At 45.4% G+C, this 26,999-nt stretch overlaps 1 protein-coding gene across 50 annotated transcripts in view; it reads right to left on the bottom strand.

Moving 5' to 3' along the window:
* LOC138288307 (mucin-19) overlaps positions 1-26,999 on the bottom strand; it is a 1,675,551-nt gene that overhangs the window by 915,752 nt on the left and 732,800 nt on the right. The gene's annotated exons all lie outside the window — the stretch shown is intronic.

Below are 26,999 nucleotides of genomic sequence, written 5' to 3'. Positions count from 1 at the left end.
CGCTGATATCATCAGATCCAACGGACTCCATAAAGTCTCCTACGCTGACGACACTCAACTAATCCCCTCACTCACAGTAGACCCCCACAACGCCAAAGCCAACTTCCACAACACCATTACCAACGAAGCAACAAGGATAAAAAACAGCTGCCTCAAACTAAACACAGATAAAACCGAAGTCCTAATCTTCAGGAAGAACACCTCCTTATGGGACCACAGCTGGTGGCCAGCAGAACTCTGACCAATGCCCTCTCCATAAGACCATCCACAAAACCTCGGCATCATCCTCGACTGTTAAATATCCATGAATCAACAAGTAAACTCAGTCGCCTCCTCCTGCTTCTACATCCTCCGTATGCTCCGTCGAATCTTCAAATGGATCCCTACAGACACCAGAAAGACAGTCACACACTCCCTGGTCACCAAAGGCAATGCTTTCTATGCCGGAGTGTCCTCCTTGCTACTTAAAAGACTCAAGACTATGCAGAACACCTCAGCCAGACTCATCCTCACCCTCTCCAAGTGCTCAAGCATCACCCCACACCTCAGGAACCACCACTGCCTCCCTGTCCAGAAGAGATGCCAATTCAAAATCCTTACACACACATACAAGGGTCTCCACAACCCAGGGCCGTCCTACATCAACCATCGACTGAGCTTCTATGTTCTAGAAAGACAATTATGCTCAGCCTTGCTAAACTTTGCACACATACCCCGCATCCATTGCAGCTGCCGCTGAGGCTGCTCCTTCTCCTACGCAGCAGCCAAGTCCTGGAAAAGCCTGCCCCTCCACCTCCAAACAGCTCCCTCCAGGGAAGACTACAGAAGATATGGCTTTTTGACAGAGACACAGCACTCTCAGTGCCCAGATACCCTTAGGGGTGCTAGTTCTGTGCATTGCAAATGTTATGATTGATTGATTAATTGATTGATCATTTTTAACCGACCTGCCATTGTAAGAAGGACCTTAAACAAATATTATTTTAAAATCATTACGGCAATAGGGATATGTATTTGCTGTTTGAAATGACAATATGTATATACATATTTCTTCAATACATTAAATTAAAAGAACTAGAACAAACAGACACCCTTTTGTAAGAAATTGGGTTGTGGGATGACTGGGATGTGAGCCCAGGTCAAGCAACAGCCACAAACCTTTGCAGGGAGAATCACAAAAGTACACTAAATACATCCAAAACCAATTTATAAAAATAGAGTAAATTATATTAAATTATTCAACATTAGAAGATAAAAGCCTCACCAGTAGGACTAGAGTTATGAATTTCAAAGATTTTAGTAAAACCTAGAGCCTAAAATATCATAGCACAAACCACACATATCTAGTTATGTAAGACCAGATCAAAGTTAAAAAATATGGCTGACTGCAATGGATCGGGGTTCAGATACACAGATTATAAGCATAGAAGGAGTGGATTGGGCCTGGTCAGGCTTACTTTCCGACTTAGAAATATTCTTGAAAAAAATGTTCTGAGAAGGTAAAGTTCAGTGGGGCAAGGCTGCAGGAGGTATCTAAGATGGGAGCATAATTGTCAGATAGCCTTGGGTTGAAGTTGCAGTGAAAATGTCTATATTCTGACTTGGGGCAGATAATCATTCATTCATGCAGCACAACGCAGCAAGCCACCTTGATGCACTGCATGAAAATGAAAGGGCAGGAATGTGCTGTATTTAGCATTACTTGGTGCATTCCTTTCCTTTGTTAGCATTGTGTACTTTTGGCTGCCTACTTCCTATGCAGGCACCCTTGCGTCATCTTGCAAGGGTGCATGCCTTGTAGACCAGTGTTTTTATACAGGAAAGAACTCCTTCCTGTACAAAAACAATCCTGAGAGTCCTTTTCCTCTTTTTATATGTGCTGCCGAATGTAGCACATGTAAAAGAGAAAACAAAGGAGGAGAAATAAAGATATTTCTCCTGGCTGTGCCTCACCTAGGGAGGTGTAGCATTTTTATGGATTCCCAGTTCTACCACGGATGGTAAATCTGGGAATGCACTAAAATTCATAGGTGAATGCGTGAGAACACCCACACCCAACCCATGGAATGCCTCCCTGCCGCAAAGTGACACAAGGCAGTGATTTGCGCTGCCTTGAGTTACTCTAGATTTCTCAAGGCATGAAAGTAGGCCTTGTGTGGCTTGATGAATCTCACTTACATTTTGCATTCCTCTTCTGCCCACTAGTGTGGTGCAAAAGCAACACACAACCTTGATAAATGTGGGCCACGGTCTCTGAAATGGAAGTCAAAAATCTCAGTGAGACGAGGCAGTTGGTGGGGCCAAAGGCAGTTACACAAGGCTGGATACCCCTTTGTTGAAGAACCACTGAAAATGATTTGCTGCTGCGGAGAAGAACATAGAGAATCAGCTAAAGTCAATCCAGCTGGAGATGCACCACAGGCAGAGAGGGGAGCAGGTTGGTTCCGGTCTACTCCTTATTCTCATATCCCTTTTAAGCCAAAAATGTTTTAAGTCTCCACTTTTGGATTTTGGCTATCAGGGCACCTTTAGCACCACTTCCAACAGTTCAGAATTGGAGAGGGATCTAGCTGCAGGTTCAAGAAATAGAAAAGATGTTGTGTCACTGTGGCTCCAAACAGAAGCCCTTGTGAGTCACTCTGGAGGTCCGAAGATGGTTGAAGGTCCAGCCCTTGCATCCAGGTAAATGGTAACAGAGCAGCAGTGCAACTGTCCCTCAGAGCAGCAGTCCAGCAGAGCGGAGGTCCTTCCAGCAGTACAGCAGTCCTTCTTGGCAGAGTGTCCACAGGCCCAGAAGTATATTGAAGAGTTGTTGTCTGAGGTTCCCTTACTATACCTTTGTGCCCTGGTTCTGGAAGGTCACATATGCTTCTAGACAGTGTTTTGAAGAATTTGGAATTTCTTGATGTCCCTGCCTTAGGTCCAAATTGGCTGCATTGACAATGTGAGATCATTAAGCACTTTGTGTGAAGGCAAGGCACAGGTTATTTAGTTGTAATTGGAATTGTACTTAGCCCCTCCCCCAAATCCTGCCAGCAGATGACCCATTCAATCATACCTAATCCCTCTGTTGTTTGAGTGTCTGGGAGGAATTCACAAAGTCTGTCAGTTACCCAGGCCAGGCTATAGGCACAAAAGGACATAGGGCAGGAAAATACATACGTTCTAAAAGTGACACTTTCAAAATTGTAATGAAAAATCCAACTATACCATCAAAGAGGGTTTATCATTGCAGTTTCATAGACACCAAACATGAGTTAGCTGTCTGCTCCTAATGGGAAATTACAGCTCATTCAATGCAATATAAATCCCCAATGTTATCCAATGGGAGGGGCAGGCTTTGCAGTAGTGGAAAACACATTTAGGGGGTTTTCACTACCAGAACATGTACAACTTAAACAAAACATGTCCATCTTTTTAGTTACACAGCACCATGCCTTATGAGCTAACAAGGGCCTACCTTATGTAATAAATGGTGAGTTTAAGGCTTGGCGAGGAGATTTTAGTGCCAAGTTGACATGGCAGTTTAAAACTGCATTACGGCTGCAGTGGTAAACCTGACATGTTTTGAAGTGCTACTTTGGTGTGTGGCACAAAATGTGCTACAGGCCCCCTAGTAACATTACGCTTCCAGGCTCTAGGTATATGGGACATCAGTCTACGAAGAACTTACAAGTAAACTAAGTATGCAGTTGGGTATAAGCCAATGTAACCATGTTTAAGGGGCGTGAGAACAAGCACTTTAGCACTGGTTAGCAGTGGTAAAGTGCACAGAATCCTAAGGGCAACAAAATAAGTTGAGCAAAAAAATGGAGAAGATGAGGTAAATGTTTTGGGGGAAGACTACCCTACGGCTGACAGGTCTAATACAGGCCCCCCCCACCCCCAGTTGAAAGAGAGAACTACCCAACTCCTAGGGAGTTCTCTTCACTAAGGCAGAAAAACATGGAGAGACCATCAGCATTAGTGTAGTGTGACCCAGGATAGTATTCCAACGTAAAGCCCAGTCCCTGTAAGGAAATAGACCACCTCAACAATTTTGGATTCTCACATCTCATTCACATTAACCATGTGATGGGGCTGTGGTCTGTCTGGAAGTGATTCCCAAACAAGAATGGGCTCAGCTTCAGTGACCATAGCACAGAAAGGCTTCTCCCCTAATAGCACTCCACCTCTGTTCCCTTGGAAGGAGCCTTCTACAGATGAAAGCTACAGGTTGATTTGGGCCCTCCTAATTTAGCTGTGATAGGACTGCCCTTATACTGTGCTCCTAGACATCTGTTTGGACAATAAGCTCCTGGGAAAAGTCAAGGGACTTGAGCACAGGGCTGTGCAAATGGCGTACTTTAAAGAGTCAGAGGTTTGCTAACAGGCCTCTGTCCAGATCACCTTCTTGTGCTGCTTTTTGGAAGTCAGCTCAGTCAAGGGGGCAACAATTGTGCCAAATCCCCTGACAGATGTTCTGTAGTTCCCAGTCTGGCCTTGGAAGATCCTAATTTCTATTTGCGTTTGTGGGGTCTCCCAGGCAGGGATAATCCCTTTTTGGCCTGATGGGGCTACATCTTACTCTGGCACCAGGTGTCTTAGGCACACCACAAAAACCTGCCTTAGCTGGTACTAACTGGCCTTGATAGTCAGGCCTGCCTGTTGCAAGGCCTAAAGCACTTCTTGCAGGTGAAATAGGTAGCTCTACTGGGTGCTGCTGATAACAGACATCTCATCTAATTATGTAGAAATGAAGGTCTCCATCCCAGCTTTGATTTGGTTTACCAACCTCTGGAAGGTGGCAAGGGCATTCTTGAGTCCAAAGGGCATCACTTTAAACTGGCCCTCAGGGGTAGAGAATGCTGACCTCTCTTTTTCATCCTCCGTCAGGGCAATCTGCCAATAACCTCAAGGCAAATCAAAAGTACTGAGGAATTGGCAGTTCCTAACATATCAATTAGCTCATCTGCTCGGGGGAGGGAATGTGCATCAGTCTTCGAGACTGAGTTGAGACTCCTGTAGTCAACATAAAACCTGAGTTGTGGGGCGGTTCCCGGTGAGGCCACTTTTCATATCAGCACCACTGGTCTGGACCAGGGACTTCTGTAGGACTCTTCTGCTTTGATGCTGGCCCTCATTTTTTCAGACAACATGTACATTGTATTCTTGACAGGTAGGCTGTCCCCAGTGTCTATATCAAGGGTACACAGGTATGTAAGACCAGAAGCGAGAAAAAATAGGGATGCAAACGGTTCCAGTAAGTGGAACAGTTCCTCTGCTGCTCTGGAGTCAGGGCAGGTGAGAGGTTGACACCCTCCTCTGACCCATCGTTCTAGTTAGATGACAAATAATGGAGAGGTTGAATCTCCTCCTCCACCCCATCATCTGTCACCAGCAGCATGGTGACCCCAGACTTCTCATAGTGGGGTTTGAAGTGGTTGAGCTGGAGTACTCTTTAAGGGTTTTGGGGGTCTTCAGACTTACTAGGTAGGTGGACACCCCTTCTTCTTCACCACCTCATAGGGACCAGTCCAGTGGTCCTGGAGAGCCCTGGGCTACACTAGCTCCATCACCTACACCTTCTGCCCAGTTTGGATTTCACCATGGTTGCCACTTGGTCATACCATTGCTTCATTATTTCCTGGCTACCCTCTAAGTTCTCAGAAGCTTTCTTCCAGAATTTGCCCATCTGGTTTCTGAGGGCAAGCATGTAGCTCACCACAAGCTGAATGGGGTGGGGAGGGGGGTTTCCTCAACACTTGCTCAAACCCTTCTTGGCCAGATTGAGACATGCCTAACAGGATGGCCAGACAGAAGATCAAATGAGCTAAAGCCTACTCCCTTCTGTGACCCTTCTTGGTAAGCACACCGCAGGCATGCTAAGAGGATGTCCCACTTTCATCTAATGGGCTCAGGTATGCCCATAATGATGTGTTTATGGGTCATGTTGACCCATTCAACAAGTCCATTAGGTTGCAGATGGTAGTATGTGGAGAACCTATAGGTAACCCCACACTCTTTCCACATAGACTTAATGTATGCAGACATGAAGTTGGTGCCCATGTCTGATACTACGTCCTTGGAGAAACCCACTGTGGTCAAAATCCACATCAAGGCCCTAACCACTACAGGTGCAATGGCAGTCCTTAGAGGGATGGCCTCTGGGTGCCTAGTGGCATTGTCTACCAAGATCAGGATAAATCTGAAGGCTAAGGCTGTCTTTGGGTCCAAGGGTCCCACACTATTAATTCCCACCCTCTCAAAAGGTGTGCCAACCACAGACATGGAAGTCAGGGGAGCTTTTAGCTTTTTCCTATTCTTGCTACTAGCTTAGCAAGTAAGACATGTTCTACAGAATGTATTAGTGGCTGTACACATCCAGGGTTGGTAAAACTGGGTGACAAGCCTGGCAAAGGTCTTGTCCTGCCCAGATGTCCTGCCATGGGTATCTCATGGGCCAGCTGCAGTAGGAAGGTCCTGTACATTGGATAATGACCAATACACAAGTTACCTTATATTTAGGAGTCATAGAGTCTTAGGCTCATTATACAGGAGGTCATTCTTCCAATATCTGAGGTAATCTCCAGAGGTGTCACCAGATGTCTGGGATTCAGCATGCCATTTCAGGCCCTCAATAGTTGAGTACTCTTTCTGTTGTCTTGCATAACATATCTCTGGTGTGTCTTCCTACTTACCACCCAGCAAGTTCAGAAAGGGTACCAAGGGAGGCAATATATTCCACCGGAAGCTATGGGGTGGCATCCTCTGGTACCCCATCCACCTGCGCTGGGGACATTCAGAGGCTGGTTTCCCACGCTCCATGGCCCTTCCCATTCCTGGCAGCTGTCTGGGCCATTTCTCCAGTCTCCAGACCTTCTTGACGCCCCTCCTGGGAAGCTCTGGACTTGGTGGTAGCACAGATCTACTCAGGCAACCAACCCTACCATTTCGAGGTGTGACCTGAGTTCCACTTCCATCTGGGCAATGTATTCCAAGTTATTCCCTAACAGACAGTCCATAGGCATAGCAGGACTCACAGCAACTTTCAGAAGACCTGAGACCACCCCTCCAGCCGAGGGGAAACAGAGCCACAGAGGATGGCTTTCCTGGTTGTCTGCTACCACAAACTGATAAAATGCATTAGGTATCACCTGCTCTGAGGATACCAGAGGACACCTGACAGTAGTCATACTGTCTCCTGTGTCCCTCAGGGCCTCCACCTTCTACCCATTGATGGTGGTCCACTTCCTACACTTTGAAGTATTAGAAAGCATGTGGGCTTTGGGCACCATCTTGGTATCTCTCATGCATACTGCATGTAACTTCACTAGTGTCCCCCACAATTACTGGAGCCAACTCCTCCCTAAATGCTACACTCACCATTCAATGTAACTGCCCCCAATGTTTTTAATCCGTGCTTCTTTAAATTCTTTGTTATTTTGTGGTCTAGGTGCTGCTCCTTTGGAGACACCTCAGGGTATGGACATGCAGCAACTGTTGGGCAAGTGGTTTTACTCCACACTTGTTTTAATTTCCTGTCATTTTGTGTAATATGTGATTCCTTTGCACCTGCAATTTTAAAGGGGGTTTTCTTGTGTGCACGAGCACTCTCTGGTCTGCTGCTGCAATACTCGATTGAGCAGAGAGAGTTTTTTGCTCTGAGGGATGCCCACTTCCTAGTTGACCTAAAATACTGCCACCATTTTGGCTGGTTGGCGGTCAAGGTGCTGCTCCTTTGGAGATGCCTAGTTAAGTGACCACAGGGCACGGACACACTGAAGGCATGCTAAATGCAAGCCCATCTGCACCCAACCAATCCTGGACATTGCCAGATGCCAGATCCCCTGTTCCTTTGTCCATAGACTTTTCTTCATCCAGGGAAATATATACAATTCAGTGTTACACCACACTGGAATTGCATCAAATGCACAGTGAACGTAAACGTAACACCACAAGGTATCCACCACTCTGCTGATCAGAGTGGTTACCCTTTATAGAGGGCCCTGCATCATGTATTAAGTGTGGATTCTCTGGTCTGGCTGTTCCACTTTTTTCTGGAATTGGGAAATCATGGTCTTCCCTGCCTATACCACCTATCACTAAACAGGCAAAGCGGCAGGTGACTACACAGTCCAAGGGGCCACCAGCACTCATGGGCTTATAGTGTAATATCAGGTCTATGGCCAAACATTCCTCTGTAATATGGGAACTTATTAATACTGTATACCCTACTATTTGCTTTTTTACATAGCTAAATTCTGCAGTTTTTCCTAGCCCGACCAGAGCATTACCCCATGATTAAATTAGATGGAGAAATTAGACCTGGGGCGGTGTCACCATCATCTTTCAAGATTCATGGGAGGTTGAAACTACTGATAACCTACTTACATACTGGGTGGAACTCAGTATATTTAAAATCACAGTTTCCCCACTAACTGTTGGAAAGGAGCACTTGTGTACCATACCACCCACAGATCCTATTGTCTAACAATTTTCTGCTCCTAGGTGATTTTATTTTCATGGGGAAATTACTGAACATAGTAGTGTATCTCAAATCCTAACAGATGTGAAGTTGGTTTGTCTCCTACAAAAAGTAACATGCCCTACACATCAAGCAGGTCACACATTAGACTTAACTTTCAAACTCTTTAGAAATCAGTAGTGAATCTCCTCTACCTTTAATATGGATGGACCACTATTTGATTAAGCTACACATTCCTAGTGTCCAAGTGGCTAATAGGTGTAGCTCAGGAACTAGTAGAGTAAGGAGAAACTTTAAGGCAGTTTCCCCCTATTTCATCTCCAAAATCATTGCATCCTCAGTGACCCCATTACACACCAGCATAAATCAAGCCTTAACAGCGTACCACAGCTCTCTGACTCAGGCCTTCGACAAAATCCCTCCACTTAAACAGGTGTCTACAATTCCATTGGGAGGTCATGCTTCTTGGCACTCTGATGAACTACATTTGTAAAATCCCAAGTGCAAACATTTAGAATGCAGGTGGCACTTGACTAAGTGTTCTTTGGACAATTACATTTATAGGGTGTTGAATAACAGCTGCCATAAACATATTAAAGCAGCCCGCAACGACTACATCATAGGGAAAATAAATCTAGCAGGAAACCCAACTAACAAGCTTATCAAAAAGTTGAACAAAACTGTGAAGTTGCGTGCTTGCAATTGCTCTATTCCAGCTTCCCAATCGTTATGTGATTCTCTAGCAGACCTTTTTGAAGATAAGATTAATGCCACCTATGAAAACTTTCTCGCTACCCAGAGTCAACTGGGGACACTTACAGATTTCAATCTGCTTCCCCACATAGTACCTATGTATTAGAGAAATTTGAGCAACATCACAAAACAAAATAAAATGATGGACGTAGTGTTGAAACTTTTCAAACACTCACCCCCAATCACAGATCTGGGTTTAATCCATCGTTATTTTGCTTGCTACGTCACCCCAGTTTGGACCCAGCCATGCGCAAATCAGTCTTGACCCTGCTCTCAGGAGGAAGGAACAAGCAATGCTGGCTGGTGCTAAATCTGGCTTCCCACATGACATTTGCCCTCCTAAGATCACTTCCTCCTTAGCCCTCTGTATTGAGCCTTCTGTCATTGACCTAATACCAATACCAAAATTCTCTCCAAATACTATCCTATCTCTTTGCTTCCTCCATTAGGAAAATGTCTAGAATGTCACAAACATAAACAACTATCTGGAAGAGCACAAGATCCCCGACCCTTCACAATCGGGTTTAGAGGGATGCCCAGCACTGAAAGCACAATAGTGGCAGTCACCGATACCATCAGACTCAAATTGGATGCTGGTATTCCAGTAATTCTGGTATTGTTGGACTTGTCAGTATCTTTCTATATCATCTCCAATTCAGTTTTAATCCACAGACTGCACGATGCAGGTATACATGGTAAAGCACCACACTGGCTCAAATGACTCCTTTAGTTCCTGCACTATGCAGGTCAATAGAGGGGTCCCGAAGGATTCCTCCCTGAGCCCGACATTATTTAATGTGTATATGACCCTGCTCACACAGAAAGTCAGATCTAGTGTGTTTGACATTGTGTCCTGTGCCAATGACACCCAATTAGTCATCTCCCTTGGGCAGGCTCCAGATATTGCTAAAATATGGTTTGTGGACTGCATGAGGAAAATTGTTCACTGGATGATCAACAACTGCCTCCAATTAAGTGGCAACAAAACTGAGGTTGTTCTGCTAGTCTAGGACCAGGAGCCTTGATCAAAGGACTGGTGGCCTGCTGAATTAGGCTGTGGCCCTTGCCCAAAAATGGTGGTTAAAAACCTTGGCATCAAGTTGGATCAGGCACTTTCTATGAAGGAACAGGTCAGCGTAACTAATGGCAATGATGCGTTTACTTAGGAAAGCCTTTCCATGGCTACTCGCTTCATGAAGGAAAACACTAGTTCAGGCACTGATTAGAAGTCACCTGGAATATGGGAATGCATGACTAGTAGCAGGAAATGATTCATTGTTGGCTAAGCTTCAAGTGGTGCAGGATACAGAACCTTGTTTAATTTGCAACCTTCCTTCTTGCTCACTCCATGCCCCCATTATGAAAGTTCTTCTCTGGCTTTCAGTTAGGAAATGTACTATTTTCAAACTGTGCTACTTGACCTAAAAGGCACTAATCAAATGGCTTCTTACTTACTTGCACAATAGACTCAATAAATACCAGCCTACGCACTGCTGAAATCGTCAAATTGAGCTTTTACTAAAGATCCATCGTATCCACACCTCCACATTTGGTGGCAGATCCTTTTCATATCTTGCCCCCTTTCATTGGGACAAGCTTCCTTTTCAAATCTGTATGTGCCAAGATCCATACAAAGTTAAACTAAAACTTAAAAAAATGTGGATGTTGTAATTGGTCTACTTGCATTTGCCATTTTGGATGCCAACCCTGAGATACACCTTTGGGTGTGAGTTGTTTGATACTATAGCAAATCCCTTTAACATAACATAATATAACCACTGTGGTGCACTTGGCATCTCCCTTGAAATGCCCATACTGATAACACTTCAGAATAAACTTTCAAGTATTCATATCTATGAAGTCTTGCTTCTGATGGCCAGATTAGGACCTTTACCTGGTTTTGAGGTGTTTGAGAGAACTCCTTCATTTTATTTTTATTCCCCCCTCTTTGTTCTGTTGGGAACCCCGACCACCCTTTTTGGAGTTCTCCCTCCAGACGCCTTTTTTAAACACTGGGGTGCTGACCCAGAGGTCTGCTCCTCAGCAAGGTTCCTGGGATCATTAAGCCTGCAATCCATTAGGTGTTTGTGCAGCTTGTAGAACAACCATTGAGTACATGCTCCCTTAAAATTAGGTTGTACAGCCCAGTAAAATCATCCACTTTGCTGCCCCTCACCCATCCCTTCAGTGCCTTGCTGGCATAATCTAGGAAATCCACCCAAGATTGGTTTGGGAACTTGTGGTTGTCCCTGAACCTCTGATGGTACTTCTCAGGGGTCAGCCCAAACTTAGCCACAAGTACTTCCTTCATGGGGATATATCTGGTCTGATCTGTTCCTCTAGTGCAGTGGTCTCCAAACTTTTTAATGTTGCGCCCCCACTTGTTGAAAAATAAAAATCCTTGCCCCTCCTCAGAATTCTTTGCAATTATTTGTTAAAGATTGCAATGTTTAAATATGGTGAGACCTATTTAAACATTGCAGTTAAATACTGTTACCTTTTTAACAACGCAATAACATGCTTCTGCTTAAAACAAAGCCCTGTTTTCTGTAAAATGTTTCTTGTGGCCAGAGCCTGGTGCTCCCCCTGGGATCACTTGAGGTCCCTGGGGGGCCCGCCCAATAGTTTGAAGACCTCTGCTCTAGTGTGAGAGGTATATATCTCTCTCTTCCTTGGGCATGTGTTTCCAGAGGCAAATCTCTCCCCCTGTATTCCTCTGGGACCTTGTGCACACTGAGTGCAACCTCATAAGTAGCGAACCACTTATCTATATCATCTCCCACCACATAGTTAGGCACCAGCTCCTGTGGTATGGAGACTCTCATCTCTCCAGCAGTACACTGCCACCATCGCTGCCGGGTACTGTAGTTGCCTTGTCTTTAGTTCCTGCATCCTGTGCTCTTTTAATGCTCCAATAGTAGCTTTTTCTCAGCTAAGTCACTCTCTGTCTCGGTCCTTTTCTCCTCAGTTATAGCTTTTTCTTTGTTCAAGGCTTCCTCATCCTAAGCCCTGACCTTTTCACCTCAATCCTAATGAGGTTGTCAATACTGATTAGCTTCATCTCCATGGTAGTAGTGGAGGATAGGGGTACTTAACTTTACAAAAAGATAAACAGCCAATAGAGATTAAGAAGATTTTTTTTTTAAAGGCTCAAATTGGTATAAAATAATTTACCTGAGATTTTGGGTTACACAAATCACTGTATGGTACTGCGCAAATACAAGTCCTGATCCACACCTCTGACCACCAATATGAGAAATTGGATTGATGATTGACTAAAGTGTGAGCCCTGGTCAAGCAACAGCCACAATCCCAGTCAGGCTTAATTTAGAGGCAATGAGTAAGGTATTTATGCAGCACATAAAGAGCAATAAAGTAGAGACCCAACGTAAGAAAGAATCCCAAACCAATTTGGAAAAATAGAGTAAATTTTAATACACAATTTGACACCACAACAACAAAAATCTAATCACTACAACTGGAGTTATGTTTTTAGTAAAAACTACCACCTAAAAGGTCAATGTGCCCACTGCAGACATTTAGGGCCTGATTCTGACCCTGGCGGTAAATACCGCCAGGGCCGTGGTCCGCGGGAGCACCGCCAACAGGCTGGCGGTGCTCCTTTGGGCATTCTGACCGCGGCGGTACAGCCGCGGCCAGAAACGGAAAGTCGGCGGTGTACCGCCAACTTTCCGCTGCCCAGGGGAATCCTCCATGGCGGCGCAGCTTGCTGCGCCGCCATGGGGATTCCGACCGCCAACCTGTTCCTGGCGGTTTCGGCCGCCAGGAACAGGATGGCGGTATGGGGTGTCGTGGGGCCCCTGGGGGCCCCTGCAGTGCCCATGCCAATGGCATGGGCACTGCAGGGGCCCCCATAAGAGGGCCCCACTTAGAATTTCAGTGTCTGCTTAGCAGACACTGAAATTCGCGACGGGTGCTACTGCACCCGTCGCACCCCTTCCACTCCGCCGGCTCCATTCGGAGCCGGCTTCCTCGTCGAAGGGGTGTCCATGAAAGGAGTGCTGACATCGGCTAGCCTTCGGTCGAAGGCCCGGTGAAGATTTCTACATTCAGAGTTAGGTCCTGATTTACAGTTTGGTCGACAGGTTACTCTATCACAAACGTGATGGATATCTCGTCCGCTCTATTACGATTCCTATAGGATATTATAGGATTGTAATACAGGGAACAGGATATCTGACACGTTAGTAATAGAGTAACCCCGTCTACCATACTCTAAATTAGGCTGTTAGTATCTGGAATGGAAGTCAAAATTCTTCAGTGGGATGAGGCAGAAGCCTCTAACGAAGACAATCCCACATGGCCTATATCTGTTTGGCAAATGAGCACTAAAATGGATTTGCTGCTGTGGAGAATAACATAGGGGGGGAAGCTGACAAATCATTCCATCCCGTGACGCACCACAGGTGAATAGGTGAGCAGCCTGTTCCAAGTCTCTTCTTGGATCTCACAGCAGTTTTTAGATAAAAAATTCAGACGTTTCCACTTTTGGATTTTGGCTATCTGGACATTTTTAGCACCACTTCCAAAGGTCCAGGGCTGAAGGGGCATCACTTGGAGAGTCAGGACTCACTCAGGCTGGGTCCAGGTGCTGGTTAAAGATGGATGAAGCCTTTTTGTGTTCCTGTGGAACTTAACAGGAGGCAAGCAAGGTTTGTGAGTCACTCTGGGATCCTGGAACAGTTGAAGATTCAGTTCTTGTGCCCAGGCAAAAGGTAGCAGAGTAGCAGGTCAATCAGGGCAGCAATCCAACATGGAAGCAGTCCCTCAGAGCAGCAGTCGAGCAGAGTGTCAGTCCTTTTCAGCAGCTCAGCAGTCCATCTTCCTGGCAGAGTATCCACAAGTCCTGAAGTGTACTGAAGAGTTGGTGTCTAAGGTCCCCTTTTCATACCCTGGTGCCCTGGTTCTGGAAGGTCGGAGAATCATCTAGGCAGTGACTTTGAAGCGTTTGGAATTTCCTGACTCCGCTGCCCTGTGACCAAGCTGGATGCAGTGACAATGTGATGTTGCTAGACCCTTTGTGTGAAGTCAGAGCACAGCCTATTCAGTTGCAAGTGGGGCTATGTTCAGCTCCACCCCCATCCTGCCACGAGATGGCCCATTCAGGCATGCATAATCCCTTTATTGTGTGAATGAGTGGCAGGAATTCACAAAGTCAGTTTTACACTCCGTCATGTGAACAAGGCTAGACGACAAAAGCAAAAAGAACAGATGATGGACGGAATGCTAAACAATGCAAATATTCACCCCAAGTCACAAAGATCTAGGTTTAATCCATTGTTTTGTTGCCCACCACGCCACCCCAGTTTGGATCTAGCCATATGCAAATCAGTCTTGACCCTGTTCCCCTTGGGAAACGTCAAGCCTGACCTGCAAGCCATGTCCTTCCTGGACTGGAAAGAATCATTGTGGGACTGATTTTAGGGTATCGCCCTTCATCAGACAGGCTAGCTTGAATCCAGTGGCACAGTAAGCACGGGACCCACGTCTGGACATACCCTTTCCACTTAGGGTGACAAAAGCAAAAAGTACAGATGATGGATGAAATGCTGAACAATGCAAACATTCACCCCGGTCACAAATATCTGGATTTAATCCATCCATAGCTTTTTTCCCCACCACTCCACCCCAGTTTGGACCCAGCCATATACAAATCAGCCTTGACCTTGTTCCCCATGGGAACAGTCCAGCTCGAACTGCAAGCTAAGTCCTCCCTGGACTGGAAACAAGCATTCAGGGACCCATTCCAGAGAATCACCCTTCATCAACCAGGCTAACTTGAATCCAGTGATGCAGTGAGCACGGGACCAACGTCTGGGCATACCCTTCCCACTTAGGGTGACAAAACCAAAAAGAATAGATGATGGACAGACTGCTGAACAGTGCAAACATTCCCCCCCAATCACAAAGATGTAGGTTTCATCCATATTTTTTTTGCCTACCATGCCATCCCAGTTTGGACCCAACCATATGCAAATCAGTCTTGATCCTGGTTTCTTTCCCAGGGGAACAGTGGAGCCTGAACTGCAAGCCAGGTCCTCCCTGGACTGAGAACAAGCATCCTGGGACCAGTTTCAGTGTATCACCCTTCAACAGCATGGCTAGCTTGAATCCAGTGCCGCAGTGAATACGGGACCCATGTCTGGGCATACCCTTTCCACTCAGGGTGCCAAACGCAAAAAAAATCCGATGATGGACAGAATGCTGAACAATGAAAACATTCACCCCCAGTCTCAAAGATCTGAGTTTAATCCATCTTTTTTGCCCACCACGCAACACCAGTTTGGACCCAGCTACATGCACATCAGTCTTGACCCTGTTCCCAATGGTAGCAGTCCACCCAAACTGCAAGTGAGATCCTCCCAGCATTCTGGTACCAGTTTCAGGTTATCACCCTTCATCAGTCAGGCCACCTTGAATCCAGTGGTGCAGTGAGCACACCCTTCACACTTAGGGTGACAAAAGCAAAAAGAACACATGATGGACGGAATGCTGAACAAAGCAAATATTCACCGCTAGTCATAAAGACCTGAGTTGTATCCATCATTTTTTTCCCACCGCACCACTCCAGTTTGGACACACCCATATTTAAATCAGTAAATGGTACAGGCACAAAAGGGCTAAGGGCATAAAAATGCCAATTTTCTACAAAATCCGTTTTAAAAATTGTAACAAAAAAAATTGACTTTACCTTCAAAGAGTGTTTATCATTATAATTTCATGGACACCAAACATAAGAAACACAACTTTCTCCCAATTGGAAATGACAGCTTCTTAAATGTAAAAAGGACTCCACAATATTATCCTATGTGAGGGGTAGGCCTCACAGTACGGAAAAATTAATTTAGGAGTTTTTCAATACCAGGATATATAAAACTTAAAAGTAAATATCCATCCTTTTAGGTACACAGCACACTCCCTAAAGGCTATCTACAGTCTACATTAGGGATGACATATATTTTATAAATGGGGAGTGTAAGGCTTGGGAAGAGGATTTTAGTGCCAAGTCGACATGGCAGTTTAAAACTGCATTCAGGATGCAGTGGCAGTCTTGGTACATGTTTTGAAGTGCTACTTAGGTGGATGGCACAATACGTGCAGCAGGCCCACCAGTGGGCTGGGTATATAGTATGGCAGTTTACAATGGACTTACAAGTAAATTAAGTATGCCAATTGCATATAAGCCAATGTAACCGTGTTTGAGGGGAGTGAGCACAAACACTTTAGCACTGATTAGCAGTGGCAAAAAACACAGAGTCCTAAGGCAAACAAAGTAAGTTTAGAACAAAATGGAGGAGATGTGACAGGTCTAATATCTGTCATGACAAATAGCTTCTTCGAAACACGTAGCTGGTATTGTATTGAACCCTAAAATACACGGAAACATAAATGCTAGATAAAGAGAAACATGGTTACAGAAATCCCTCCAAACTGACACACTGCCCCCCTCACGTTGCCTGTTGAATTAATTTTGGCCAGGCTGTCACATTCAAAACAAGGTAAAAGTATATTGGGAGGCAGTAGAATGGACTGTTAGCCTATTACAACACCCCTGTGGAAATAGGAAACTTTGCAAATTGAAGAACACGTCACTTACCTTCTGTAACAATTTATCTGGTAGAGACATATTCTAGTTGCAGATTCCTTAACTTAGAATTTCCCCTAGATGTCAGAATGGATCCAGAGATTTTTCTTCGAGCAGTACCCTTGGGCGCCATCAGGTGGCATCGGTCGACTCTGCATGCATCGTTGGCGTCATGGTCGCTGTGATGACGTCACAGTCATATATAGGCACCACCCCGGAGCACTGACGTCAGTTTCCCTTCACGACTTTCCACCCCAGTAGCTTAGAGCCATGAAGAACACTGCGAATGGTATTCCAGACCTAGGGCCCTGAAAAGGGAATCTCTGTCCCTAGAAATCAGTTCACAGTGAGGGGAGGATGGGCAGGTCTGTAAGGAATCTGCAACTAGAATATGTCTCTACCAGATAAATCATTACCAAAGTTAAGTAACTTGTTCATCTGGTAGAGACTTTTAGTTGCAGATTCCTTGCCTTAGAATAGATACCCAAGCAATATCATGCTGCGAACTCAGATCATACTAGAAAGTCCTGCAGGACTGAACAGCCAACGTACCCATCTCTGCAGACCTGACTGTCCAGGCAGTAATATTTAGTGAACATGTGCAGGGATGCCCATGTTGCTACCTGACAGATATTCAGGATAGGAAATCCGCGTGCTAAAGCTTTGGTGACACCACTTGCTCTAGTGTAGTGAGTATGCAAGCCCTCAGGGGGTTGCTTCTTTGCCAAAGCATAGCACTTTTTGATGCAGAGCAGTACCCATTGCGAGATGGTACGCTTCTGTACCGCCTTCCCTTTCTTGACACCCACATATCCAACAGAGTTGACCATCCACCCGGAAATCTTTAGTACGATTGAGGTAGAATACCAACACTCTTTTTGGATCCAGTCGGTGGAGTCTCTCCTCTTCATGAGAGGGATGTGGGGGGGTGTAAAAAGTAGGCAAAGTGATGGATTAGCCTAAGTGAAATGGCATAACAACCCTAGGAAGGAAGGAGGTCTTGTACAGAGCACCACTTTGTCAGGGTGGACAGACAAAAATTATGGCTCGCAAGGAAGAGCTTGAAGCTCACTTACTCTGCGAGCAGAGTTGATGGTAATAAGAAAAGCAGTCTTGATTGTTAGGAGCCATAAGGGATAATTGTGCAGTAGCTCAAAAGGAGCATACATAAGGTAAGTTAGTACCAGGTTCAAGTCCCACTGGAGCAGGATGCGGGGTTAGAGGAAACAAATGGGTGAGTCCCTTAAGGAACCTTCCAACAATGGGAGACTTGAATAAGGAAGGTTAGTATGGCAATCTAAAAAATTATGAAATGGCTGATAAGTAACCTGCAAGGGTGCCTAAAGCAGAGCCCTGCTGGGTCAAAGAAAGAATGAACAAGAGAACCTCAGCGAGAGGTGCAGAAAGGGGATCAACAGACTTGTTGGTACAACATGCCAAAGACAGGCATATACCGTTTTGTAAAAAGGGATGCCTGGCTGACAGAATAACATCACAGACTTTGGGCAGAAGGTCGAAACCTGTCAACTGCTGCAGCTCAATATCCCCCAAGGAAGGCGATGACTGGACAGGTTCGGTGGAAAACCGTATCCTGCTGCTGCGACAGAAGATCCTCCTGAAGGGACAGTCTGAGGTTCTGTAGCCACGCTCAGTAGCTTTGGATACCATACTTTTTGTGCCCAGTCTAAAGACAGAAGGATTACATGGGCCCGGTCACTCTTGATCTTCTTCAGAACTCTGGACAGAAGTGGAATAGGCTGAAAGGAGTTAAGGAGATCTGAGTTCCACTCGAGACAAAAAGCGTCACTGAGCGAGTGCCGCCTTGGAAACTCCAACGCGCAAAACAGTTGACATTGCGTGTTCTCTGTGGAGGTGAACAGATCTAACTAAGGTTCTCCCCACTGCTGAAATAGGTCTCATGCCACCTCCAGATAGAGATGCCATTTGTGATCAACTATGTATCAGCAGCTGAGTTTGTCTGCTCTGGCGTTCAGAGAGCCCGCCAGATGTTGATTCACCAGGATTATGCCCTGATTATCCAGCCCACGTCCAGAAGCACAGAGCCTCTTGACAAAGAGTCCACAACCCTACTCTGCCCTGCTTGTTGCAGTACCACTTGGGAGTAGTGTTGTCTGTGAACACTTGCACCACTTTCCCTTTTAAAGAAGGAAAGAATGCTTTCAATGCAAGCCTGATCTCCTGGAGCTCCAAAAGATTGATGTGGAGTCCAGACTCCACCGGACACCAGAGATCTCTGATCTCCACCTCTCCCATGTGGCCACCCCATCCCAGGTGTGACACATCCATCACTACTGTGCGATCTGGTTGGGGAAAGGAGAGGGATCTGCCATTTAACCAATCGCGATTCATAAGCCACCACTGGACACTTCCCTATGAAATCTGGACCATGTCAGAAAGATTCCTCTGATGCTGCGCTCACTGGAACTTCAGGTCCCATTGCAGAGCCTGCATATGCCATCTGGCATGTGTCACCAGCAGGATACAGTAGACCATGGGGCCCAGCAGCCTCAGAGTCCTTCTCACCGAAACCCAGGATAGAGGCTGAAATATCAGAATCATAGCCTGAATATCTTGTACTCATTTTCTAGGAGGATAGGTCCCACAATGCCTTGTGTTTTGAACAGCTCCAATAAAAGGGAGCTCTGAAAAGGAATCAGGTATGATTTTGGCATGTTTATAGTGAACCCCAATGAGTGCAGAAGGTTTGCCGCAGTCTGAAGGTGTGAGATGACTTTCTGGGGCATGTTCATCCTCAACAGCCAGTCATCGAGGGAGGGGAACACTGAAACTCCTAACCTGCGCAGATGGGCTTCAACCACCGCCATCACTTTTGTGAACACCCAATGGCCACTGGTAAGGCCAAAGGGGAGCACATTAAATTGAAAGTGCTCGTGACTTACCATGAATTGCAAATAGTGCCTGTGGGCAGGTAAGACGGGTATATGGAAGTAAACGTCCTGCAAATCCAACACTACCATCCAGTCTCCTGCGTCCAAGGCAGACAGGACCTGAGCCAGAGGGAGCATTTTGAACTTCTTCTTCTTGAGGAAGAGATTGAGGGCCAAAGGTCTAGGATAGGACGTAGGCCCTTGTCCTTTTTGGGCACCCAAAAGTAGTGAGAATTACAATCACAATCTACTTCTGGTGCAGGGACCCTCTCTACTGCTTCCCTGGCCAAGAGAGCCGCAACTTCCTCATGGAGAAGTGCCAGATGATCCTCCGCTAAGTGGCCATAAGATAGAGGCATGGCCGGAGGGGCAGTCTCCAAGGGGCCAGATTATCCCATTCGGACTATTTGCAAAACTCACCTGTTTGTAGTGATGGATTCCCAGTTGGGCAGCTGATGCGGATCCTGCCCCCAACTGGTCTGAGATGGTGGAACAGACTAGGAGGGTTTGGAGGCTGCAGCAGGGGTGAGGGTGGACTTGTCAGACCTCTGGTACCCTGTCCCATAAGCCCGTCAGATTCTGTGTCCAGGCCACATAGTAGCTGACTAGCATGTGTGGCTCGGTGACTGGCAAGGAAAGGACGCGACAGGGAGCCCCTTCCGTGACCACGAAAGGGACAAAAAGGGGACTGGGTGAGGGGCAGCCATGAGGCCAAGAGACCAAGCCGTAGCCATGGACTCCTTGAAGCTCTCGAACACTGAGTCCTCTTTGTCTCTGAAGAGATGGCATGTCCATGACAGACTGTTGAACATCCCCAAAAAAAACAGACACACTCAACCAGATGTGGAGCACCATGGCCACCGTCGATGCAAATGATCTGCCCAGTGAGTCAGTCGCATCTAGTCCACAAAGAATTGTGAACTTAGCCATTCCTCCCATCAGCAACGGCTTGAGAGATGATGGCCCGGGCCTCCTCCAGGACCTGCGGCAATAGCTGCATGACTATATCCCACAGTGAATGGGTGTAGCCGCCCAAAAGGCATGCGGTGTTCACGGACCACACTGCTAAACTAGAGGAAGAAAACATTTTCTTCCCAATTTGATTCTCTATCTGGGGAGAAGAGGGGAGGAAGAAGAAGCCTGCATGACAAGGCTCTCAGGTGTGGGGTGTTCGGGCAGAAACTTAAGGTCGTTCAGGTGGGCCGATGGCGGTGGGTGATTAGTTTTACTCATGGTAGCCGCTGTGCTGGGTCTGGACCAAGTACTTAGAAGGACATTGGTGAGGGCTTAATTAAATGGAAGGAGAGGTTCAAAAGTGGAAACCCCAGGCTGAATCACCTGTCAGGAGGTTAGTCCTGACTGCAACAGAAGGAAGCTCAAGGCCAAGGATCTCAGCCGCCCTACACACCACCATGGAGAAAGATGTTCCCTCCGCCATAGCCACGGTAGGAGGAGAAAGCATGCTAATGTCTGGAGAAGTATCCAGACCACATACCTCACCCAATTTCTGTGACCAGCCCAAGTCAGGGTTGTCTAGCTGATATTCCAAACGGTCCAGCATCCCGTCCAATTCTTCCCCATATTCGTACCCATAAGAAAATGGGTGAGAATCCAAACTGGGAGGAGAAGACCCCATCGAAGTGGGATCTGGTGTCGAGCTATGCCATTCTGGGATGTCTGGGATGAGGATTGGGTTGACGTCAATTGTGAGCCCAACTGACATCAGGAGCATCAATATCTTTGCTGGCATGAGGGAAGGTCGCGTTGGCGTGACCGGCGTCTGCACGGATCCAACAATGGATCCAGAGGGGCCCTCTGTGGCCAAAGCCAAAGCTGCTGGCACAGAATGCAAGGGACCCCTATCCAATCCCCTGGGCCCTAAAGGCACAGCAGGGGGGTCAGTCTGCCCAAAGGTGAGGCCTATGGCCTCGAAAAACTCCTTTAGCTGGGCAGGTATGGCTCTGGCTTCCTGGAAGGTGGGGAGGCGTGGAGCAGACCCAGAAGTAGTCTCCACAGACTGAGACCTATAGCATTGATGCTCTTTCTGCGTCGCATCGGCCGAACGATGGAGCGAAGTTAAAGAACGTTTGGCCTTCTTCGACTTCTTCTTACGACCTGAGTGTCCCGAAGATTCCGAAAGGGATGACGAAGAGTAGTGATGACTCTGCGAGGGGTCTCATGACCTTCCCCTCGAATGAGACTGGACGGGGTCGAGCACTGGGCCGCCTTGAGCTTCAGGGACTGCTCCCTCAAACCCTTTGGGTTCATGGCCCGGCACTTGGAGCATGACTTCAGGTCCTGGTCACACTGCAGACACCACAACCACACAAGGTGCGGATCCGTCAACGACATCATTTGGTGACAGGAGTCACACGGTTTTAACCTGGTCTTCTGCGACATCCCTCAACGCACCGAAAAGTAGAAAAAAAAGAAAAAAAATTCAAAGCTAGTAAAAAAATGGCTAAGGGTAGATCTTCTCCAGAATTGCATGTGATGCAGAAAGAAAAGAACTGATGTCAGCACGCCAGGGATGCACCTATGAGCAACCGCAATGTCATCACCGCGACCACAATGCCAACAACGCATGTGGAGTTGACCAACGCTACCTGACGGCGTGCAAGGGTACTGCTCGCAGAAAAATCTCAGGATCCAGTCTGATGCCTGAAGGGAATTCTAAGGTAAGGAATCTGCAACTAGAAGTCTCTATCAGATTGAATGTTTAGGTCAGCCGAGCTAATCTCATACTAGTGTACTGAACTATTAGTAGCAGAATTTTCCTGCTCGGGCTCTTGTACAAAGGACAAAACAAAAAAAAAGGTACAGTTATCCCTGAAACAGTTCCACAGATATAGAGACCATAGAAGGAAATTACCCAAATGATCATCCCAGATGCTAATGGAAATAGATACAGAATAGGCAACATCTGAATATGAATTTTACAGACACCAGACAATTTTGTCCCTAACATGCCATGATCACAAAACTCTTCCATCCAAGCCCAACATGAATGTACTGCTTCAGATTTATTGCCTTATTTATTTATGGGCCTAAAACATGATCAAACTTCAGAGACTCCCTGGTGTTCTTACTGTAATCCATGTAAGGCAATGATTTTGCTCCTGAAATGTTATTAATAAATCATGTTTTTTTCTTCTCGCTTGCGATTTATCTCCCAACATAAACATTCACCTCAATTTCGTAGGTGCTAAATGATGTGTATTTATGGCCAACCAATAGCAGTAGTAATGTTGGCAAAAAATGGAAGAAACAAGGAACCACTGCAAGTGTCAAACTGTCACCAACTACAGTTCCCTGGATACGCTAAACAACTCAAAATAATTAGAGGAGAGTGTAAAAGCTTAGCCATAATTTGCAATATGAACACTTCAGGAAGCATTTTATTGGAAAAGGTCTCATAAAAAAAAGCGATGATTCGTTAATCATGAATGTATTATTGGACTATCCTGAGGTTCCTGATTGAAAAGAACACAATTGAAAGGGAAAACGATTATATGTATATCTGCTTTAAAGAGTGCACGTTACAGTACGTTTGCATGTGTTCCAATACACCATGATATACCTCTACCAACCGGGTCCTTTTTCTCCTTCTTCTTGGAGACGATCTTTAAAGGGGCCATCCAGTGTCCAGAAAAAAGCAGTTCCTTTCAGACAATCCTGCATATCTAGCAATCACTAACAATGGACATTTTGAAAGGCTTAATTCACGACGTCGGCTGAGATCTATTGTTACATTATTCACTGCATGGCCGCTTTAAATATGTTAAAACAAATTGCACAGTTTTTTTTGCTCATTGTAGGTGCTTAAGTATGTTAGTTCAATGTTTTGCAAACTCAGCACTAACTCTAATACATCAAACATGTATCTATCGATCAAAATATACATCACATTCTGTTTCAGATGTTAACAGCCTTTTGGGAAATATGTAATTGCCTCTTCAGAATTAAGCAAAATATGAGTAGAGGTGTGCCATCACGATACCTTTGGGCATAAACAAATGTTTAAAAAACTGAACCACCAGAGGTAAAAGGCAGTTTGCACAGACACACAAATAACGGTGCCTTGAAACAAAGTATACTGGACAGTATCTTACAGTGAGTCAGGGTGCCACAAAAAGAAAGCGCTAATGCATATATTCGATACCGCCCTAAATGAAGAAAGCAGAGTGCAAACAAGAGATACAATGTATGTCTGAGGACCCCAAATCATAACACTTAAACACCCCAAGCCCTTCTGCTAACCTAACCCAAATTCCAACGCCCTTCCGAAAACCTTTGCTCTGACCTTAATGATAAACCTCTCAATAACTCTACCTATGAATATAGTATTCACCCTCTACCATTACAAAATGATCACCATTTTCTAAAGTGGGAGTTAAAAATAATTAAATCATGTTGTGGTTATTATCGGCTAAGATTAAAATTCATCAAAGTCCCTTTTCCTCATAACAGTTTTATTAGGTCAAGCACCCAAACATAGCGGGCTTTTAACCACACACCCCTCACATCCATCACTTTCACTCATTCATGGGCTTGCCTTTAAAAAATCCCTTGATGTCATTGGTAATTGCTTTACAATTTTCGCGCCTTGGTGAGGGTTTGTTACCACCTTGCAGACTGACCCTGTTACATGGATAATTGCATGACTGCCAATGTACTTCAGCATGGGTGACCTGTTTTTTTTCTTTTGTCTCTCCCTATCGTGCATTGTGGCAGCCATGGCTCTCACAGAGCTCACAGAGTCAACAGCGCAAACTCCATTGGCGGTATGGCAGCGCTGGTCACATTGTTCACACAGTTACCTAATCAGAGTCATTTCTCTTGGCTCCCGCTTCATGCTCCATATCTTTCCTAAAAACACATAGTTGATAAATGCTTTACTAGAAATACAGAAAATCCGCAATGGATATCCCGGTACAGCATGAGAGCCAATACCACAGTATTCACTGAACTTCGGAAAAGTCACCCCATATGCTTTGCAAGCATTCTTTTCAAAACACTTTTGCCCATACCTCAGCAGACTGTGGTGGTTCTAAGACAATGGGACCACCACCAAAACAATCAGCGTGACACACTCTTTATGTTCAGGTCATCTCTGGGTCCCCACACTAGGTTAGTGAGGACCCCAAAATAATAACCCTTCCCACCAGTCAGTCCCTTTTTAAGCTCTCTAATGGCTGGAACTTTTATTTCACAGCTTGGAGTAGTCTGACTCATTCGATTTTCATGTGGTTATACCCTCTAGGGACTAATTGTATGGTTACATAACCATGTTTTTTAGAAATTATATTTTTATTGTGGTGTACTATAGGGGCTGTTCTGAGCATGACAGACAACATAATACAATATTTGCTGCACTCGATCGTCCCATAATGTTTTGCAGGGCATCCACAACCTGCTCTTTCTATCTGGAGCATCTCTGGGTCTCCACACTAGGTTAGTGACCCCAAAATAATAACCCCTTCTTCCATTCAGTGTCTTTTTACCCTCTCTTGTGGCTAGAACATTTGTTTTACAGCTTAGAGTAGTTTGTGTTTTAAGGTTCTTGTTTGTAACATCATTGCAGTAGGCCTGCTAGACCTGAAATTGTGTAATGCACTACACTCTCCAGGGACTAAATATGTTGTTACATTGCAATACTTTCACTCATTTTCTTTTCATGTGGCCATGTCATCTAGGGGTTAACTATATGGTAACATAACCATGTTTCTTACAAATTCTGTTTTCATTGTGGTATCCTCGATAATTGTATATGTTTTATTAATCTCCCCTTATTGCAATTATGACCATGATTCAGGCCAACTTAACGTTCATATTACACTATGACTATTTGAACACTCTTGATATGTTTGGATGACCCTTCTAGTTTATTTCTCCCATTACTCCTACATGGCTGTCTTGTTTTTCAAAATTGTGTCAGTCAGCCAGCAACTCTCATGGTGGGGTAGTGAAAGTGGTGTTCTATTGTAATCAGTATGGCAGGTTCAGATTAGGATGCCAAATGCAACATTTTAATTTTTGGCTGGAGATAGAGGAAGAAGGTAAATGGAAGTGCTTTAGTTATATGCAGAGCCACTGGACTTATGTGGCAGGAAAAGATCAAATTAATAGGCAGGGGTGACCAATTTATGTAGAAAGAAAAGTCCAGTTATGAATTTACAACGTCAATAGCTTTAAATCAAGCAAATGCAAGACCCACTGCATTGGAAATGCTTATTGAGAATGTCTTTATAAAACATTCTTCGTGAACATGTAATCCCATTATTGTTCTCTATTTCTTCAAATTTGAGGAATCAGGGCCTCAGAAGCTATGTGTACAGTGTGTCAGAAGAGTGATTCTCAAGGATCGTTTGTAATTTTCACAGGTTAAGCAGCCACAACTTCAGATCATTTGCAGTCACCTCTGACAAATGTATGCAGGCTGACAAGTCCCATTGGTGCTGATCCCATTGGGACTTTAGATCCCACAGCAGAGCCTGTATCTGCAGTCTGGCATGGTCGACACACAGGGTGCATCACACTAGGAGTCCAAAAAACCTCAATTCTCATTCTCAGTGAGACCCAAGACTGACACTAAAACATCATATTCATAGCCCACATGTCCAGTACTAGTTGATCTACAATGAAGGCCTGAAAGTGCATTGTACCCAACAAAGCTCCAATGAAAGAGAGACTCTGTGAAGGAGTAGGGTGTATCTTCAGCCTGGTGATACAAACTCCAGCAATGTAAGGAAGTTCGCTGTCATATGGAGGTGGTCCATGACTGACTTTTGTGAGCCTGCCTTCTTTGTGACGTTTTCACAGGGCTTAAACCCCAGTGTTTGAGAAAGGCACATGTTCCCTTGCACACTGTAAATACATTTGAAGAGATAAAAGCTCACCTTCTGATGGGAGAAATAGGAGCTATCTCTGGATCCATGTAAGATGGAGCAGAGAGAGAGGAACTGACATCAGTGCACTGGGGTTGCACATATATGCAGCTCCGGTGGTTAGTTTCTGGGTGGAGCAAAGTCATCATAGACCACTGAATGCCACCTCCTGGCATGCAGGGGCTGTGCTGAAAAATCTTGCAGATCAAGTCTGGCACCTGGGGTTGTTCTTAAAGTGAGTAAACTGTAGCGAGAAGTATCCTTTAAAGAAAGGTCTTAAAGACCGGATATGTAAAGGATTGAAATGGTTCAGAGCCAAGAAAAACAAGTGGGCACTTTCAAGACTAGAAACGATAAATACAATTCATAGGTCATGG

This window comes from Pleurodeles waltl, chromosome 4_1 (assembly GCF_031143425.1).
Source record: "Pleurodeles waltl isolate 20211129_DDA chromosome 4_1, aPleWal1.hap1.20221129, whole genome shotgun sequence".
Taxonomy (NCBI): domain Eukaryota; kingdom Metazoa; phylum Chordata; class Amphibia; order Caudata; family Salamandridae; genus Pleurodeles; species Pleurodeles waltl.
Note: the sequence above shows the minus strand (reverse complement) of the source record. Positions and strands in the feature narration are given on the sequence as shown.